Source organism: Bubalus kerabau, chromosome 14, assembly GCF_029407905.1.
Source record: "Bubalus kerabau isolate K-KA32 ecotype Philippines breed swamp buffalo chromosome 14, PCC_UOA_SB_1v2, whole genome shotgun sequence".
NCBI lineage: Eukaryota > Metazoa > Chordata > Mammalia > Artiodactyla > Bovidae > Bubalus > Bubalus kerabau.
In genome coordinates, this window is record NC_073637.1 from 61,948,368 (window position 1) to 61,956,537 (window position 8,170).

Sequence of the window (8,170 nt, forward strand, 5' to 3'; positions counted from 1 at the left end):
CAAATGAGTCAGCTCTTTGCATCAGGTGGCCAAAGTATTGGAGTTTCAGCTTCAACATCAGTCCTTCCAATGAACACTCAGGACTGATCTCCTTTAGGATGGACTGGTTGGATCTCCTTTCAATCCAAGGGACTCTCAAGAGTCTTCTCCAACACCACAGTTCAAAAGCATCAATTCTTCGGCACTCAGCCTTCTTCACAGTCCAACTCTCACATCCATACATGACCACAGGAAAAACCATAGCCTTGACTAGACGAACCTTTGTTGGCAAAGTAATGTCTCTGCTTTTGAATATGCTATCTAGGTTGGTCATAACTTTCCTTCCAAGGAGTAAGCGTCTTTTAATTTCATGGCTGCAGTCACCATCTGCAGTGATTTTGGAGCCCAGAAAAATAAAGTCTGACACTGGTTCCACTGTTTCCCCGTCTATTTGCCATGAAGTGATGGGACCGGATGCCATGATCTTCGTTTTCTGAATGTTGAGCTTTAAGCCAACTTTCTCACTCTACTCTTTCACGTTCATCAAGAGGCTCTTTAGTTCTTCTTCACTTTCTACCATAAGGGTTGTATCATCTGCATATCTGCGGTTATTGATATTTTTCCTGGCATTCTTGATTCCAGCTTGTGCTTCTTCCAGCCCAGCGTTTCTCATGATGTACTCTGCATATAAGTTAAATAAGCAGGGTGACAATATACAGCCTTGACGAACTCCTTGTCCTATTTGGAACCAGTGTGTTGTTCCATGTCTAGTTCTAACTGTTGTTTCCTGACCTGCATAGAGGTTTCTCAAGAGGCAGGTCAGGTGGTCTGGTATTCCCATCTCTTTCAGAATTTTCCACAGTTTGTTGTGATCTTCCCTCTAACAGTTCTCAATTTCAGCCAAGCTTCTTTATCCCTCATGTAGACAGGACTGAAGTGACTTATCATACATGCACGTCCAATCTTTAGAATGGATGATGTCAGCCTAGAATAAAATCCCTAGCCCTCCTACTGATGCTTCCTCTACTTTATTGGTCTTGATAAGTCCCTTCTTGTAAAAACACCTTCCCCAGTTGCTTTCTTTAAATTCTTTTCCTGTTATCTAACATTTTACTGAACCTAAATCTTTCAGTTCTTGGATTATATCTTACGTTATTTCTTATTCTTTAATGTACAGAGCCATCCACCCATTAGATTCTAGGTTCTTTGGAGGCAAGGACTATAAATTATGCCTTTTTGAATCCCAACATTTAGCCAAGGGCACTGCACATGCAGTGTTTATGGGACAGAATGGCAAGGTCCTTTCTACTTGTGCTCTTTCTGTCGTCCATTCCAACATGATGCTAACAAGCTAGTTACAACTCTGAGATTCTCAATTCCTTCTCAGATAAACTTCAGACGTCTTATCCAGACTCTCCACAATCTGGTTTTAAATTCCCTTTCCATGGAGAACTCACACAAACTTGATTTTCTTAAGAATATTTGAAATTGTGTGCTTTTCTTCTTTCCCGCTACAGTGGGAATCAAAGTGCCAATTACTTTGAGAAATTTTGTTTCTGTGTTTGTTTTTGTCCTTAAAGCAAATAATTCTTGATAGACACATTTGGACCACTTCATTTTGTGTGTGTATGATGACCTGTGTACTTGGCTTCATGATTGCTCTGTCATTTTATATGATCAGATCAGATCAGTCACTCAGTCATGTCCGACTCTTTGTGACCCCATGAATCGCAGCACACCAGGCCTCCCTGTCCATCACCAACTCCCGGAGTTCACCCAGACTCACATCCATCAAGTCAGTGATGCCATCCAGCCATCTCATCCTCTGTCATCCCCTTCTCCTCCTGCCCCCAATCCCTCCCAGCATCAGAGTCTTTTCCAATGAGTCAACTCTTCACATGAGGTGGCCAAAATACTGGAGTTTCAGCTTTAGCATCATTCCTTCCAAAGAAATCCCAGGGCTGATCTCCTTCAGAATGGACTGGTTGGATCTCCTTGCAATCCAAGGGACTCTCAAGAGTCTTCTCCAACACCACAGTTCAAAAGCATCAATTCTTCGGCACTCAGCCTTCTTCACAGTCCAACTCTCACATCCATACATGACCACAGGAAAAACCATAGCCTTGACTAGATGAACCTTTGTTGGCAAAGTAATGTCTCTGCTTTTGAATATGCTATCTAGGTTGGTCATAACTTTCCTTCCAAGGAGTAAGCGTCTTTTAATTTCGTGGCTGCAGTCACCATCTGCAGTGATTTGGGAGCCCAAAAAAATAAAGTCTGACACTGTTTCCACTGTTTCCCCATCTATTTGCCATGAAGTGATGGGACCAGATGCCATGATCTTCGTTTTCTGAATGTTGAGCTTTAAGCCAACTTTCTCACTCTACTCTTTCACTTTCATCAAGAGGCTTTTTAGTTCCTCTTCACTTTCTGCCATAAGGGTGGTGTCATCTGCATATCTGAAGTTATTGATATTTCTCCCGGCAATCTTGATTCCAGCTTGTGTTACTTCCAGTCCAGCATTTCTCATGATGTACTCTGCATATAAGTTAAATAAGCAGGGTGACAATATACAGCCTTGACATACTCCTTTTCCTATTTGGAACCAGTCTGTTGTTCCATGTCCAGTTCTCACTGTTGCTTCCTGACCTGCATACAGGTTTCTCAAGAGGCAGATCAGGTGGTCTGGTATTCCCATCTCTTTCAGAATTTTCCACAGTTTATTGTGATCCACACAGTCAAAGGCTTTGGCATAGTCAGTAAAGCAGAAATAGATGTTTTTCTGGAACTCTCTTGCTTTTTCCATGATCCAGCAGATGTTGGCAATTTGATCTCTGGTTCCTCTGCCTTTTCTAAAACCAGATCGAGCATCTGGAAGTTCACGGTTCACATATTGCTGAAGCCTGGCTTGGAGAATTTTGAGCATTACTTTACTAGCATGTGAGATGAGTGCAATTGTGCGGTAGTTTGAGCATTCTTTGGCCTTGCCTTTCTTTGGGATTGGAATGAAAACTGACCTTTTCCAGTCCTGTGGCCACTGCTGAGTTTTCCAAATTTGCTGGCATATTGAGTGCAGCACTTTCACAACATCATCTTTCAGGATTTGGAATAGCTCAACTGGAATTCCATCACCTCCACTAGCTTTGTTTGTAGTGATGCTCTCTAAGGCCCACTTGACTTCACATTCCAGGATGTCTGGCTCTAGGTCAGTGATCACACCATCGTGATTATCTGGGTCGTGAAGATATTTTTTGTACAGTTCTTCTGTGTATTCTTGCCATCTCTTCTTAATATCTTCTGCTTCTGTTAGGTCCATACCATTTCTGTCCTTTATCGAGCCCATCTTTGCATGAAATGTTCCTTTGGTATCTCTGATTTTCTTGAGGAGATCTCTAGTCTTTCCCATTCTGTTGTTTTCCTCTATTTCTTTGCACTGATAAGATAAGAAGGCTTTCTTATCTCTTCTTGCTATTCTTTGGAAGTCTGCATTCAGATGCTTATATCTTTCCTTTTCTCCTTTGCTTTTCACTTCTCTTCTTTTCACAGTTATTTGTAAGGCCTCCCCAGACAGCCATTTTGCTTTTTTGCATTTCTTTTATATGATAGAAGTCCTTAAAATAGAAACAATTGCTCATTTTTTCCTTACTAATATATTATGAATGAGAAGAAAGAAATGGAACTCTGTAGGGAGGAGAGAATGATGAAATTGCAACGTTGCATTTATTTGAACAGCAATTTTTGTATAAGACTTTGAACTAAAGTTAGTGTATCTCACTCACTATTTAGTATGTGAATCCCTATGTAACAAATTATCATGAATTTGGTGGTTCAAAGCAACACACATTTATTATCTCACAGCTCCTGTGGGTCAGGAGTCTGGCCAGGGCCGAGCTGGTTCCTCTGCTCAGGATCTTATAAGACTGAAACAAAGGTGTTGACTATGTGTTCTTATCTGAAGAATTGACTGGAGAAACTCAATTCAGGTGTTGACAAAATTTATTCCCTGTGGCTGGTTGACTGAGGGCCCCATCTTCTTCCTGGCTGTCTGCTAGAGGATGCTCTCAGGCCCGACAGGCTGCCTGCCACTTCCTGCCAAGGGGCACTAGCAAGTCAGTAACTTACAACATGGCCATTTACTTCTTTAATGCCATCTGCTGGATCTCTCTCACTCCAGTCTACTAAAATTACCTCAAACCAAGAAGTAACATCCCATCTCCTTTGTCACATTCAGTCGGTTAGAAGTAAGTGACAGTTTCTACCTGTACTCACAGGACGAGGAATATGGGGCTTCCGGCAGCGCTAGTGGTAAAGAATCTGCCTGCCAATACAGGAGGCTTCAGAGATGTGGGTTCCGTGGGGAAGATCCTCTGGAGTAGGAAATGGCAACCAGCTCCACTATTCTTGCCTGGAGAATCCCATGGACAGAGGAGCTTGGTGGGCTACAGTCCATAAGGTGGCACAATCAAACTTGACTACGCATGTATCCCCCACAATTTACGAAGGGTCAACTTAGGGTATTTCTGACACCATGGGCCTTTGTGCAAAATTTTAAAAAAGAAAACTGTGAATATACTTTGAAAATTAAGAATATTGTAGCAAGCAAAGTAACTTTCACATTGTGATTTCGAAGATAAAACTATTTCATTGTATAAAAATGAATATATACTGTTAGTTCAACTGGTTTACTGTGGCTGAGAATGATGAATGCCATCTCATGTTTAATTGATCTAATTCTTTTGGCTGACAGTATTTTTACTGCCAATTTTTAATTAAATTTTTTCTCTCAGGTCTCCTTGACCTCTGGATGCTCTGTTCTGAGGAGTTATCTGGAAGCCCTCATCTAACTAATAGTGTCTACCAAATTCAGAACTTTTACTAGGTACAAGCTCACATACTATGTATTTATTGCCCTATGACAAATATTTATTTATTTGTCCATGACAATAAATACAGGCAAAATATATTAGAATCCCTAATATGCTGACCCAGTCAGAGTTACTACTTCAAAAATAGAAAGTTTGTTACCCTATTCTTGGATTATTTCCTTACAGAAGGGAAAATAAGCCTTAAGAGGACTGTGTTTTATAGCATCAAGAACCACACTGGGACTTTCCTGGTGGGACAGTGGCTGGGAATCTGCTTGCCAATGCAGGAGACACGTGTTCGATCCCTGGTCCGGGAGGATCCCACATGCTATGGGGCATCAGAGCCCATGGACCCCAACTACGGAAGCCCAGGTACTCTAGGGACCGTGAGTCACAGCTTCTGAGCGCTCATGCTGCAACTACTGAAGCCCATGTGCCTGAAGCCTGTGCTCCACAACAAAAGCTGCTGCGACTATGAGAAGCCCACACACCACGACTAGACAACGTCCTCTGCTCTCTGCAACTAGAGAAAGCCCACAGGCAGCAATGAAGACCACCACAATCAAAAATAAAATAAACAAATTATATGAAACTGAGAACTACACTGCACTCAAAGAGAGATTAAGAAATCCTGTTGGCATAGTTTGAAGACTATTAAAACATTTCTGTCAGTGGAGATACTATACTAACTTCTGCTAGTCAATGAATTCATAGCCAAAGAGGTAAATGAAGAGTTAAATTTAAATGCCTGGTGTGCCTTCCCCTAGAGTATGCCCTTTTTCCTTTTTTTCAGGGATACGAAGATAATGTGTCTTTTTTTTTCTTGTAAAATTTTCCTATGTAATTAAATATCCTTCCTGAGAACCTATTCATAGTATCTTGTTTATAGAATCCTGTTAAATAGAAAGTATGGTATTCTGATTATACAGCCTTAGATTGACTATTAGGAAAACATTTTACAGTTATATCTTTTCCTATCTGACTACTCAGAAACTTAATTATAGATGTGGGATATATTGTCCTGATCAAGTACTTTGTCCTGTAATATGTAACACAAATTAATATTATAACCTTAATTTCCCTGTCATATTTTAAGGGTTCTCACCTCTGGCCCTTTTCATAACAGAGATCTATATAGATATTGAACAATGTGCTTCTTTTTGGAAGAGAATAAAAATTTTCATGAAATTTTGTTTTAAGAACTTCAGTTAAATAATTATAGCTTAACTTTCCTCTAACCTTGAAAGTTTAAACACTTAGTGTACTGCTGTGGATATAAAACCCTAATTGATAATTCTGGATAATTATACAACTAAAGCCATCTCTGACACTTTTCTCTGTTTTCCTTTGGCTTAAAATTTTCATCATTTATTAATTTACTGATAATCATGATGATGATCAATTCATTTCAGTTCAGTCGCTCAGTCATGTCCAACTCTTTGCGACCCCATGAATCGCAGCACACGAGGCCTCCCTGTCCATCACCAACTCCCGGAGTGCACTCAGACTCACGTCCATCGAGTCAGTGATGCGATCCAGCCATCTAATCTTCTGTCGTCCCCTTCTCTTCTGGCCCCCAATCCCTCCCAGCATCAGAGTCTTTTCCAATAAGTCAACTCTTCGCATGAAGTGGCCAAAGTACTGGAGTTTCAGCTTTAGCATCACTCCTTCCAAAGAAATCCCAGGGTTGATCTCCTTCAGAATGGACTGGTTGGATCTCCTTGCAGTCCAAGGGACTCTCAAGAGTCTTCTCCAACACCACAGTTCAAAAGCATCAATTCTTTGGCACTCAGCTTTCTTCACAGTCCAACTGTCACATCCATACATGACCACTGGAAAAACCATAGCCTTCACTAAATGGACCTTTGTTGGCAAAGTAATGTCTCTGCTTTTGAATATGCTATCTAGGTTGGTCATAACTTTCCTACCAAGGAGTAAGTGTCTTTTAATTTCATGGCTGCAGTCACCATCTGCAGTGATTTGGGAGCCCAAAAAAATAAAGTCTGACACTGTTTCCACTGTTTCCCCATCTATTTGCCATGAAGTGATGGGATCAGATGCCATGATCTTCGTTTTCTGAATGTTGAGCTTTAAGCCAACTTTCTCACTGTCCTCTATCACCTTCATCAAGAGGCTTTTTAGTTCCTCTTCATATTCTTCCATAAGGGTGGTGTCATCTGCACATCTGAAGTTATTGATATTTCTCCCGGCAATCTTGATTCCAGCTTGTGTTACTTCCAGTCCAGCATTTCTCATGATGTACTCTGCATATAAGTTAAATAAGCAGGGTGACAATATACAGCCTTGACATACTCCTTTTCCTATTTGGAACCAGTCTGTTGTTCCATGTCCAGTTCTCACTGTTGCTTCGTGACCTGCATACAAATTTCTCAAGAGGCAGATCAGGTGGTCTGGTATTCTCATCTCTTTCAGAATTTTCCACAGTTTATTGTGATCCACACAGTCAAAGGCTTTGGCATAGTCAGTAAAGCAGAAATAGATGTTTTTCTGGAACTCTCTTGCTTTTTCCATGATCCAGTGGATGTTGGCGATTTGATCTCTTGTTCCTCTGCCTTTTCTAAAACCAGCTCGAGCATCTGGAAGTTCACGGTTCACATATTGCTGAAGCCTGGCTTGGAGAATTTTGAGCATTACTTTACTAGCGTGTGAGATGAGTGCAATTGTGCGGTAGTTTGAGCATTCTTTGGCCTTGCTTTTCTTTGGGATTGGAATGAAAACTGACCTTTTCCAGTCCTGTGGCCACTGCTGAGTTTTCCAAATTTGCTGGCATATTGAGTGCAGCACTTTCACAACATCATCTTTCAGGATTTGGAATAGCTCAACTGGAATTCCATCACCTCCACTAGCTTTGTTTGTAGTGATGCTCTCTAAGGCCCACTTGACTTCACATTCCAGGATGTCTGGCTCTAGGTAAATGATCACATCATCATGATTATCTGGGTTGTGAAGATCTGTTTTGTACAGTTCTTCTGTGTATTCTTGCCACCTCTTCTTAATATCTTCTGCTTCTGTTAGGTCCATACCATTTCTGTCCTTTATTGAGCCCATCTTTGCATGAAATGTTCCCTTGGTATCTCTAATTTTCTTGAAGAGATCTCTAGTCTTTCCCATTCTGTTGTTTTCCTCTATTTCTTTGCATTAATCGCTGAAGAAGGCTTTCTTATCTCTTCTTGCTATTCTTTGGAAGTCTGCATTCAGATGCTTATATCTTTCCTTTACTTCTCTTCTTTTCACAGTTATTTGTAAGGCCTCCCCAGACAGCCATTTTGCTTTTTGTATTTCTTTTCCATGGGGATGGTCTTGAT